The 13,854-nt window shown below is 36.6% G+C and overlaps 1 protein-coding gene across 3 annotated transcripts in view; it reads right to left on the bottom strand.

The window, feature by feature from the left end:
- Positions 1–13,854, bottom strand: part of bmpr1ba (bone morphogenetic protein receptor, type IBa) — a 57,449-nt gene that overhangs the window by 40,344 nt on the left and 3,251 nt on the right. The window contains exon 2 of one of the 3 annotated variants that reach the window (XM_084413986.1): positions 6,903–6,959. The exons of the other annotated variants lie outside the window; for them this stretch is intronic. The gene's annotated coding sequence lies outside the window, so the exon portion shown is untranslated. The remainder of the gene's footprint in view (positions 1–6,902; positions 6,960–13,854) is intronic. 3 annotated transcript variants of the gene reach the window in all.

Raw genomic sequence — 13,854 nt, 5'->3', positions numbered from 1 at the left:
TCTCTTCTTTCACGCTGAGCTTTAACACACACAGAACAACATTGGCTCTGTTGAAAGCTGCTATTGTTCAAGTAGATACTCCAGAACAATAGACGCCATCAGCAAAGCTTCACAACACCACTAATATATCAGCCTATTACACGTTACAAATTAGTACACTGATATATGAGTTTATCTATGGTGATATCTGAAGAGCCCATTAAACATCAACCAGCAAAAGAATGCTAAAGCAGCCAATCAGAAAAGCACTTCGGTTTGTACGCTCTCTAACATACATGGTTTTGCTATTTTAAGTCATAAATAAATCTCATACAACTTAATGATTGCAAATGAGACTTTGTTCAAAAACGTATTAAATGAGCACTTATTTTTCTAACAGTATTGAAGAATATTCAGAGTTCAATGTTGATTAACACAAAAATATATGTTCTTAAAAAAAGAGAAACTTGATTGGAGGTCAAATGCTTACTGTTGCAATAGTACAGCCATGAGACGTATAAAACAAGCATTTTAGCGTTCTTTTTTTTTACACCAAACTTTCTGTGTGAAGACAGTGCTGTTAAAACTAAGGCTGTGTGTCCAGCAAAGAGTTTTTAGCCAGCTCTTCTGAAAACGCCTGGCTGTTGTTGTTGTTTTGACCACAAAAAAGCACATGTGTTATGACGCATGGAACGAGTTGATGTTGTTGTTGAACCTAATAATAAATGACTATCTTGTCAATCTAACAAGAAAGAAAAAAATCTAACAACTCTTTCCACTCATCGTCTGTGAAGTGGTGCAGGACAAAGTTGTTGTTGTTTTTGTCAGTTAAGAAGTTTTGGTTGCTATGATATGAAATATCTGTGGAAGTGTAACTAGGATCTGATTTTGCAGAGTTTATTTGATTTTTAGTTTATTTCTGAATATAAAAATGTCGACACATTGTAAAAGTACTATCTCTGTCCTTTGTTTTAAGTGATTTTGTTCTGATGTTGTGCTTGTTGTTGTTGTCTGTTGCTGTTGTACAAGCAGGACGTGGCAGTTGGTCGGTGTGATATTTGTCCCGCCCCTCCTCCACTGTGATTGGATGGCTGGGCAAAAGTGACAGTAGGGAGGTTTACATAGAGCATTGTATTCCAACTGACCATTATTAAACATGAATGAACATAAGGAATGTTGTTTTAACGTGGAAAGACGTCAATACACACCGTTTTTCAAGTTAAAATCCTTCAACGTTAATCTACTAACTCTCCTGACTGCTTTGTCGATAAAATGGCGGATTCGGCGGATGGCGGATTATGATTGGTCAGATCGCCTGTCTATCAAACTCCCTGCAAAGGGTCAATCACAATCAGTTTAAAAGTCCAATCCGGATGAAAATGTTCCATGTTAACATTTCAATCGGAATAAAAAAATGGCCAAACCGACTGAAATTTCAGTCTTTCGCTTTGAGAGGGGTGTGATAAACCTTTTTAATCCAATCGATAAGACATGTAAACACTTGATCTGATTGAAAACCGAAACTGGAAAGTTTTGCGCAAAATGGCGTATGATGCATGGAACGAGTTGATGTTGTTGTTGTTGAACCTAATAATAAATGACTGTCTTGTCAATCTAACAAGAAAAACTAATCTAACAACTCTTTCCACTCATCGTCTGTGAAGTGATGCAGGACAAAGTTGTCCCACAAGTGCTTGGTTCGGACTCTCATCTGCAGACGCCTTGTTTTGGGTGTGGGAATGAAAGTATTAAGGCACAAAGATTCATGTGCTTGTTGTCTCCTAATTAGGACCCAAAAAAGATAGATATTAAGACTGATTTTTAAAACAAAGAAAAGGAGGATGATTAGTATTCGACAACAGAGGGAAACTCTGTATATTCCTGCAGTGTGCGCATGTCAAAAGATGAAATCTGATTTGAAGCTTGCACATCAACCCGATCACTTTATTTAGCATTTGTGTAAAAACTGTTTGGAATCATCTATCGGATTGAAATCGAAAACAAAAAGTGTCCAAGTAAACTTGGCAAGTGAAGAGTTCTGCGTTTTACCCCAAATATATCATTTTTGCAACTTCCGGAAAAAATGTGAAATGAAGTAGATGTTTAGCGCCCCTTTTTAAATAAGCAGTGCTCCCACTGTAAACCGTTGAAAAAAATAAGCTGGCCTTACAAAAAAATGCGCTAAAATTAATCATTTTAGTAATTGAAATCAAAAAATAATTCTGTCAAAAAGTCAAAAAAAAAAATTGGTAATGCCACAAAAGCTGTCGATTGATGTTAACTCTTATTAGACCTGAAATATGGTAGATTCACAGTTTTTAATTCTTAGCCTCAGGTTGGCATAACAAAACCAGCCTTATTGCTATTCAAAACCCGCACAATGACGGCAAAAACTGTGTAAAAGTAGCCCAATTGGCAACACAGCTTAAACTGTCCATTTCTGCCAGTTTTGACCCATTCAGGCCAATTTCTGACCAGTTATGAGTATGATAGGTGGACATTATTGCATTTTAAGGAGGATCAGCCAATCACAGTGCTAAGGAGCCACAGCCTCTTCCAATGACGCCACACTTTAAAGAGAAAAAATTGGATGATGCTGATAGATGCTGAAACTATGTCAGATGGAGGCAGCGCCATCAGTCAGGAAGAGTTTATGTGCACGTGAAAATGATGTATACTGCATCTCGGATAAATGGGTATTGATAAAAATCAAGATAAATGGGTTATGTGAGGGCTATCCGTCAGCAGTCTATAACTTTATAAGTGCATATGTGAGTAGTGTCAGACATACACATACACACATACAGCCTTGATCACCATTCCTGCCCCTGAGACAGGAAGTAATGAAACTCAACTAGCATAAGCTCTTTAACAGACATGAGCAGTGGAGTGGGGGTGTGGCAAACCGCAAGCCTGCTAAATCAATCTTAATAGCCAATCACGAACATATAAGAGCACAGCAGGGCATCTGTGTAATGTCCCATGTGATAACTAGATTACAGTTTCTGCAGCAAATGTGAATGGTGCTTGCCTGCACTAAACTCTCTGCTATGATGCTAGGGTGCATTTATTTGTATTAAAAATACAGTAAAAACAGTAATATTGTAAAATATTATTACTGTTTATTCTGTCTATTGTAATACATGTTCAAATGTAATTTATTCCTGCGATTAAAGCTGAATTTTCAATCACATGATCCTTCAGAAATCATTCTAATATTCTGATTTGCTGCTCAAGAAACATTTCTTATTATTATCAATGTTCAAAACAGTTGTGTGGCTTCATATTTTTGTAGAAACATGATGCATTTTTTCAGGACTCTTTGATGAATAGAAAAAAAGACTGCAAAATATTTTGTAAGAATGTCTTTACTGTGACTTTTGATCAATTTAATATGTCCTTGTTGAATAAAAGTTTTTTAAATACTTTTTTATATAAATATAAATACATATTTAAATATATTTATTTTCAGTTAAAGAGTGCTAATCTCACAATTATAAAGTGCTTCTGTACACACAGGCATCGAGAAAGCTATTCATTTCTAGATTGTCTTTCTTTCTTTTATCTCTCTCCTCAAAGCGAGAAAATAGGTTTGTGGGTCGTGGGGATGGGTGGTTTTACGGTATATTACGCACAGAGGTGGAAATATGTCATTTAGATGTACTGTTTATGCCACAGAAGACAAATTTGGACAGCTATGAGTGGACAAAACAGCTTTACATTATGTACACATGAGCGTATCAAAGAAAGATGAAAGGCACATTTTGGAAACAATTTGACGCACTAATATATTATAGAGTTCAACTGATGTGCGAACATGTAAGGATCGCATAACCTCAAACGTGACTCATTCAATCCAAATCTAGTGTTAGAACTATCTATTTTACAGCATATTTTACTATTTTGTTTTGTTATATATTGTGATATGTGAACCTGGATCACAAAACCAGTCACAAGTCGCATGGGTATATTTGTGGCAATAGCCACATGTGACCATTGTGTGGGTCAAAATTATAAATTTTTCTTTTATGCCAAAAATCATTAGGATATTAAGTAAAGATCATGTTCCATGAAGATATTTTGTACATTTCCTACCGTAAATATATAAAATATTTATTTTTGTGAGTGAATGCAGCACAATCGCGAACATAAATGGAGAACTTTAAAGGCCATTTTCTCAATGTTTCGATTTTTTTGCATCCTCAGATTCCAGATTTTCAAATAGTTGTATCTCGACCAAATATGATCCTATCCTAACAAACCATACATCAATGGAAAGCTTATTTATTCAGCTTCCATTTGATGTATACATCTCAATTTCCAAAAAATGACTCATGTGACTGGTTTTGTGGTCCAGGGTCACATATGAATAATCATCTTTCATTCACTTTTAAACCAAGAGAAAATACTAAAATAAGGTTTATTAGTATCCAGGAATAGATATTACCACATGGTTATATTATATAAACCACTTTTTCCACACAAAAAAAAACAACTGATACAGACTGCTACCGTCATAAAAAATTACTCACACCATGATATAAGATTTGGGTCATACCGCCCACCCGTAGTGGGTGGATTGCAGAGAGTATTTGCCTTTTGGACAATGGAAAAATGACTGACTTTTATGAGTGTGTGTGGTGTTTTATTCGGCTGGTTGCCAAATCTTTTCAGAGAGACAGTAAAATACCTGACAGCCATTAATCATAAAGCGCTCCTGGGATTTAAATGGCTCAATTTCCTCTTGATCTATATCTCTTTTCAGCAAGGGATAATATCAGCCCTGCAGACACCAGTGATCTCTCTGTCACTCGCTTATACACACACACACACACCTGGGTCAATGGGAGGTGTGTGTGATCGTATATTACCTGAGGAATGTGCCGTGATAACATTATTTCCTGTATGATAAATCACTCAGTTGAACCTGAAGCCTTTATAGACTCGCTAAACTCCAGATTGGAGATTCTCAAATGCTTTAAATCTGTAGCTTTATCAAAAAGAGCTACTGGGGCCTGCAGAACAACGGCTGAGGTATCACAAATGAGATCTCATTACTATATCTCAATCGTTTCTCATAGACTACGAGATTAGAGAGAGCAAACTGAACAGAACACCATGGAACGACATGAGGTTGAGTAAATAAATTCAATAAACTTGACGTTCTCCAGCAGTTTATAATTTACAGGCTAAGGATTTGTACGAATATTTTTTGTATATTAAGAGTATCCTTAAAATTACAACTAGGGGAGTAATGATTCATTGTTTTCTCGATGCATCGATTACAAATCCTGCCGATGCATTATGTATTATGTATTATCTTGAAACTTGGATTTTTGAATCGTGACTTTAGACGGTGCACTCATATTACTATGAACAGGAGAAAGTGCAACGCGAAATATGACGGAATAGGCCCCGCCTTCTAAATAAAAGAGCCAATTGCCAATTGATTGATTTGATTGACAGGATATCTGACCAATCATAATCCGCCATCAGCCATTTTGTTCGACAAAGCAGTCAGGAGAGTTACTAGATTAACGTCGGTGGATTTGAACTTGAAAAACGAGTGTACTGACGTCTTTCCACAGTTGAAACAACATTCCTTCTGATTTTCATTCATGTTTCTTTGATGCTATAAATTAACCAGAAGGAAGAGATGATCGGTTCACGAGCAGCTTTAACTGAGGCTCTACAGCGATCTGTCACGACACTTTAAAGAGCCACAAAATGGTATTTATTGTTTACATTTCTTTAAAAAAATGACCAAATTTGACAGTTGAAACTTTGTTTCGTATAATTTTGCGGCATGGCTTGTCAGACATAGCAACAGTAACTAAAGGGGGCGGGTCTTTGCGAACGGTCAACTAGTAAAGTCATTGCGTCACTGCAGCTGCTGTTAGAAGCTCCACTTGCTATAGAAACAGACGCACGCTTATGACTGCACATGCGCATTGGCAAGTCCAGCATGAAAAACTTTCTCTTTTTTTGTCACGATTTGAGCATTTAGAAAAAAAAATTACGAGACAGTCGTCAGACTTCATTGACGATTTCAAACAAAAAATCTTGGTGAATGGCTTTGGAGAATTTGATGTTTCCCCATTCAAAGAGATAGGAGCTGCACTTGCACGACTGAAATAGCTGCCTGAGAGGCGTTTCAAAGATGGCCGCCAAGTGAAATGACTTGACTTAAAGGGTTTTTGGCATAGTGCAACAACCTGCACACCTTCACAACTTACACTCAAAGACACCTGCACCTCTTTCACACCTTTAATAAATAAGGGAAAAAAAATATTCGCCCACCCCCTACTATGAAGGAACTTAAAAAAATACAGAATCAAACTGAATCAAATCTCATTGTGAATTGAATCATCATGATTTTACAAAAAAAACATTCCGGTGTCAAATCGAAAACCTATGAATTTAGAATCAACTCGATTCCCCTAATTACTACCCCATAAATTATTTTATGTTTGAGCTTGCCACAACTAGAAAAAAATATATTATTAGTTATAAAAATGTCCATGGCATTTTAAGATTTTATTAATTTTCATGACTTTTCCAGATCTGTAAATCACACCATAAAAATAATAATAAAAATGAATATAAATATAAAATTAAAATATATATCCAGGTTTTATAAGACCATGGGAGTCCAGGTTCTTCAAAGAAAAAGAAAGTTGACAAGAGGATGAAAAATCTTATACTTTTACTCAAATCTTACTCTTATACTAAATATCTTGACTTTTTTTTACTTATTTTAAAGCTTTTGTCTAATTTTAAATCAATTCACCTTGAGGCCCCCTTGCTGCCTGGTTAAGAATCACTGAGCTAATCCATGCCAATATTTTTCAAATTGCTAACATTGAAACAGTAACTTTACACCTTGAGATTCATAATCCACCTGAAGAATCAATACTCCCCACCTTTCCAATATAAGGACGCTCCATAACCAGTCTGCTGTCAATCAGAAAGCAGATCACCTGTGAAGAGAAAACACACAATCAAATACGCCCAAATCCCAAAAACTTTCCCTACATACTACACAAATATACATATGTATGAACACTAGCACATAATCCTCCAATAAATATTGAACTTCTGGGCCTGGCACATCCCTTGAGTCAAATGATGCAATCAATATGACATAAACATGAATGTGTGTGAGTTAATGTGAGCAGTAGTGTCAGGGCGAGGTTGAGACTAATGCAATTTAAACAGAGACTCCCTTTGAGTCTCTCACACACACACACACACACACACACACACACACACACACACACACACACACACACACACACACACACACAACCACACTTACATACACACACAGCACGTCTACGTTACATTCCGCTAGTCATATTATTATCATGCTGAACCCAAAGTAAAAATCGAAAAAATTCTAAATAGCTAATGACACCCGAACACGGTGTCTACACTGCAAGAATGCTAGTTTTGTTGACTTGGCACACTAGAAGTTTAGACAGTGAGCTTTTTTTTTATTTGGCAGTCTCTTTGACAGATCGCTTTGTTGATATTTCAAACTGAAGCATTTAAGATATGACGCCTTTGCACACTTGCACTTCAGACAGCTTTGGGGTGTTGTTATAGTTAACTAAAACTAAAATCATTTTTCGGTGAAATATAAAAGTGAAATAAAATCAAATATAAATATTATATGAAAAACTTAGACTAAACAAAAATGAGAGCTGCCTTGGCAACTACCTTTTAAGGTTTAAAAATAAAACTGAAATAAAATACATTAGTGATATACAGTATAAAAATATTAAAAAACCCAAAACTAAAATAAATATGAGTAACATTGGTTTTTAGTAGTTTGGTCGACTTTGCACACTGTGCTGACTAACGCAAGCATTCTACTGTTGTTTTACTTACTATCTATAGGGGCTTTCGCACCGGAGGAACCTTTTCATAGTTCCTAGCACTATTGGCTAAAGTTCCCGGATTTTGGTGTGTTCGCACCGTGAACTGAAACTAGGAACGATTTTAGCTCCTACTTTAGAGTAGGGTCTAATGGTGCGTTCAAGTCCTCCTGGGAAGTTCGTAGGCTACTTACGAGGTGGGAAGTCGATGTGCGTTCATGACGGCATGTGCGTTCAAGTCACTTTCGTCTGAGTGAGATGGCGGTGTCATTTCTCTTAATTAATTACACAAAAATAGAGCAAGCTTCTTAAACTCTAGTAACAAAGAAATGTGCATCAGGTGTGCTTTGGTTTTTTATGTTTTTAATTAATTTATGAAGCCACTGCAAACTTTATCGTTACATATTACATTGTTATATTATAATGGCATCATATTCTGTCCAGGCAATAAGCTTACTTCGATGTAAATAGAAAAGTCTAGCAATATCACTGCTAAATACCTTTAACTATTGTGGTATTTCACCATGTTTCTCACTGACACGCCCCCCACTCGTAAAGATCGGGGCTTAAAGAAAATCCCGAGCTTCCCACTCGTATATTTACTCCAGAAACTAACTCTACGAACATGGAAACCAGTGATACATGGACCTCTTAACCTTTACGCCAGAGCTGCCAACTCTCACGCATTCAGCGTGAGACTCACACAATTGACACTTTTCACACGCCACACATCAATTTTCTCACGCACAGAAAAATCGCGAAGCAAAGAGGACACGGAGACCGACAGACAAGACAGAGCAGGTTACTTAAGTTATGATATAAAAAAATCTCAGCTCTCAGATTCTGTCACTTTTATTACGAAATTCAGACAATATACCGTTTTGGCGCTTGTAAATGTGACGCGACAGATCCCTAGCGGCACGTGAACCGAGCATATCCAGCTAATAGTAAATAAAGACGAATGAACACAGTTGAAAGATACAGTACAACTTACCGAAATGTATATTCCTCATACATCATATCGACCAATCAATCAAACAAAGGGGTCAATGAAACAGCTGGAGAACAATTATGTCACATAACATTTACCTCAGGAAAGCCATTTGATGACCATAATATAGGCTATAATAGCACGTTAGTTGGCTAGAAAAAAAGCTATCGAGAGTATTTTGCTAAATATGTGTAGTATATTACATATTTATTATATTTTTACTTATATCATTAAATAAAGTTGTTATTATAATACAAATATATATATATTTTTTTTTTTTTGTTTATTTATATATATATATATATATATATATATTTAATTTGTGTTATTTTTAACCTAATACTGCCAGCTGATAGGGCTCTCTATGTTTACAGCATTAGGTGAGTTGTTTTTTTCTTGAGAAAAATTAATGCCTATCTTGTGTAGCCTACCTAATATTTATCCAAATGAGTCAATATTAAATCAAATCACAATAATTGAATTCAAATAATAAAAAAGTGTAGCTTACCAAAAATTGTACCATGTAAACATTGTAACATGTTGTCACTAAACCTAATAAAATTCAGTTTAGTTACTAAAATGTTTTGACAATCACAATACACTTATAGTTTTAGTTGAAATTTTAGTTGACAAAAAACTCCCGACAATATAAGCTGTGGAAAATTGTAAGTAATCTAGGAGCTTTATACAGCTTTTTACAGCGGATGCCATTGGAAACAAGGCAATACTATCCCTCACAGCCTCACTTTCATACCTGTCGTGGCGCTGCTCTGAATAAGGTCTATGCAACCAGGAAAACGTTTCTAGGGGAACCATTAGTTCTCGGGGAACTGGTGGCTCATTCCTAGAACCCGGAGCGAAAGTCCCTTATGCTTTAGACAGTAATATAAACGACCTTGACGATTATCATTTAAAGTCAGCAAGAAATGGACGTATTTTAAATATTTCCCTTTATATAACACTTTTAAAATGATACAGTGTTTTTAGTCTTTTTCGTGGATCTGTGTGAACGGGGATCAGTAGTTGGCGATGTCACTTTGTAAAGAAACTACCCGCCTATAGACTGAACACGTAATACACGTCATGTAAATAATGTAAATACATGTAAATAAACGACTAAAACACATACAAAGTTTTCGTTTTTAGTTGAAAAGTGTAAACGGCCAATTAACTTAATTGAAAATCAGAAGTGTTGATTTGGCAACTAAGTGAAATAAATAGGCTTAAGTTGAAGTATAAACATTTTATTTACTAAAGCAATATAGATTTTTTTTTAACTAATAAAAAATGTTAAATAACAAAAGCACAAACTAAAATGAATATGAAAACTGAAAATATAAAAATAAAAGCTAATTAAAAGTTTTAATAAATAGTATAATAGTATAAAATAAAATAATACGGCTTTATCGAACTTATCATCTTTTGACTGGATTGTGAAAAGTGAGAGATGTATAGGCATGGAGGCAGATCTGAATGCAACTGCATCGTGCCGTTGAATACGTCACAGATGTCTAGAGTCGTTTCACAGGAAGAGCAAGTTATGACACTTTGATTAAAAATTACAGTGTCAAAAAATATGAACAAATATAAATATCTGCACCACTGAATCATTCACAATATGACCAGTAACATGCATTAAGAAAATAATCAGGGTCACTTTTGAATTCAGTTTGACTTCTCTAGTTTTTATCAAATTTGTGCGCTTGCACTGTAGATGGGGTGTACTGCTACTCACACATTCCATCTTTCTCTCTCATACACACACTCACATCTGCTGTTCGACTCTGGCTGGTCGTTGAGTCTTTCCTGCCTAGTCCCATGACGAAAGGTGGGGGGTGAGGTAAGAATTGGATGCTTTATGCCATATGGTCACACACTCTCCAACGTGAACTCCACATAACACACTGACACACAGCTGGACCTGATTAGTGTGTGTGTGTGTGTGTGTGTGTGTGTTTGTGTGTGTGTGTGTGTGTGTAGGTGTGTGTGTGTGTGTGTGTGTGTGTGTGTGTGTGTGTGTGTGTGTGTGTGTGTGTGTGTGTGTGTGTCTGTGTGTCTGTGTCTGTGTGTGTGTGTGTGTGTGTGTGTGTGTGTGTGTGTGTGTGTGTGTGTGTGTGTGTGTGTGTGTGTGTGTGTGAAAGCTCACATAGTTTCAGGTCTCTCTGTTCATCCGTGACATTGGGCCTACAGTCATATCAGTGAACTTGTTTTGATATCACACACTTGTTTTGATACTGTTCTAAAATGCATTTTCGTAATTAAAATAAAGCTTAAAATTAAATAAAAATTTTAGATGAACAACTTAAAATAAAAAATAAAAAATGTTGCAACTAACTGAAATAAATAAGTGTGAGATAAAGTACTAAAATTACTAATACTGAAAAAAAATAAAGAGAAAGATAGAGAAATATATATATATATATAGAGAGAGAGAAATATAGATAGACAGAGAAATATATCTATATTATATCTATATATATATAAATGACAAAAAAGCACATAACTTAATAAAACAAAGTAAAAATATAAAAAAAGCAGATAAAGAATATTAATAAATACTATACAAATATATAGACAATACTAAAACAAAACTTTAATAAACACAAGAACACGTCTTAGGCTAAGTAAATTCCCCTCTGAAAACACGCCTGAAAAGAACGATTAATAGTCTAGTATGTAATTAATAAATCATGCTCACATCCCTCGAACCAATACACCTCCAGTGTTTGCCATTAATTACATAGACCGTGGCAGCCCGCCATAGTCTAATCTGTGCCGCCAGTTTCATAACGACCCGGAAATATTTTAAAACCTCTCATGATAACATAAAAAGTCTCTAACATTGTTTTGCGCCATTGCTTTGGCAAAGTATTTGTCAAAATCGACAGTGCGCTATGGCTTTGCGCCCTTACCAAATTGCAAAAGACTGCGATTTAATTAAATAAGTATATAGTCTGCTTGTGATGTGAGAATGATACATCATCAATAGCCGCGTTTCCACTGTCGGGCCAGGGCCGGGCCAGGGCTTTAAACGGGCCGTGCCGGGCTAACAGCCTCGGGCCAATAGCACCGGGCATGCGTTTCCACTGTCGGGCCAGAAGCTCCACAGCGCTTCACTAAAACACGCCCGTAACACGCCTCTCTGGGACAACGTCACACTAACCCATCATTTCACCAACAAATGGAAGTTTTATCAGAAAACTAATCAGAAATCACTGGAAACAGCGTTGAAAACAAACACGATAAAAGCGGCCGTTTGCTAGCTTTTTTTTTGTTTGTTTGTTTAGCAGCTACTTGAATATTTAAAACCCAAGCATCGATGTTTTACCACAGGTTTACAATAAAAAGTGATACATTGATCATAATGAATTAATTTATGTAAAAATTGCACATTAGTCACTCAGAAATAAATTACCGTTAGGTCTATTTCACAAAAGAAAGAGGACACACTTACTTTTTCAGTCGCGTCTGTTTCTTTATCTGGTAACTTAGTTACAGGACATATTTACATCACATTTAGAAAAAAATATAATTTCTACAAATATATGCCATACGACCTGAGGAGCTTTAGCACTCTCTCGACTCCCATACAGATATTTTCTGTCAGAGAAACAGAGGAAGCTCCCGAAAAAAAAAGTTACTTTATTTTTTGATAGTCCGGTTTAAAGAGACGAGACGTAGGCTATGACAGATCAAATAAAAACATGACTGTGATAGCCTTTAAGATTGGTCTTCAAGCGTTCGCTATGTTGTTTTTTTTACTATGCGTATCTTCAAGCGTTTACTATGGTAACGGCTAGCGCGCATAGTCTTTTGCATCACAAACAGAAGGCATTCAAACATGAACGCGATTTAAATTATTTTATTTTTAAGTCTTAAATGCTGACAGAATCATCCGGCGCTGCCGTCTCCCAACGGTAAACTCATCCTCTGTTGGTAACCACTCCTCTAGCCCGAGCTGGCCCGCTTTGGCCCAAGGTATTCGACGGGCCAGAAATCCTGGCCGTTGGCCCCGAGTAAGCCCCGATCAAGCCCCGGAAGTGACAGTGGAAACGCGACTGGCCCTGGCACGCACTAGCACGGCCCGGCCCTGGCCCGACAGTGGAAACGCGGCTAATGTCGGGCCAAAACCTTGTGTCTCTATATTTCGTCATTTTTGTTTTATAAAATGAATGCTATTGGTCATCCTTTACGTCTGTATGTGGGTTTTACAAATATTTAAAGCAGGGCTATGCAGTTTCGGGAATTTCTTCGCTGTATTCTCGCTTTTTGCTCACAGGTTTCTCTATAGAGCTCCCCCTACAGCTTTGGAATAGATATTTGACAACACTGTCGAAAAACTCGTTGGCGACTCTCAGATACCAGAGGCTAGTAGATCAACGACATCAAAGCAGATGGGACATTCTTTAAAACATCTTCTTCATTCGGGTTCGAAGTTCGAACAGCGTGAGGGAGCGCAATAATGACAGAATTTTAGCCGATTTTTTTGCCGTAAAGCAATTTGTTACATCGCGAGACCTGATATCACGCGATATTTCCTGGCGGCCCGCCGGCCCAAAGTTGCAAGGGTGGTTTTTCGGCTCACAGGCGCTTGGGGGTGCGAGACGACCACCATTCAACCCGAAAAAGGTCATATAACTATTCCAATGACTCTGAAGCTGTTCCGTTAAGGTAAAAAAAAGTTACTTAGTTCACCTTTAACCAATAAAAAACATTTAAAAGAGGTTGTGAATAAACCTTGTTCATCCATTGGCTCCTCAAACTGTCAGTCAAACCTCATAACTCCACCCCGCCTCCATTTAGAATGTGCAGAGCCCAGTTTGGAGATCTCTGCTTGTTTGCAATCCAAGGGTAAATAAAGAACTGATGTTTGAGTAAAGCATTTCTTTACTCAAGAAACACAATGTACACAAAGGCTAATGTTTTTTGTATTTAAAGAGCAGAGAATATTAAGCCCTATTCGGATTAACTTTCCAAGGGTAGATGGAGTAATGTAAATTTACC

Source organism: Rutilus rutilus, assembly GCF_951802725.1.
Source record: "Rutilus rutilus genome assembly, chromosome: 7".
Taxonomy (NCBI): Eukaryota; Metazoa; Chordata; class Actinopteri; order Cypriniformes; family Leuciscidae; genus Rutilus; species Rutilus rutilus.
This window is presented reverse-complemented; position numbering and strand designations above follow the sequence as displayed.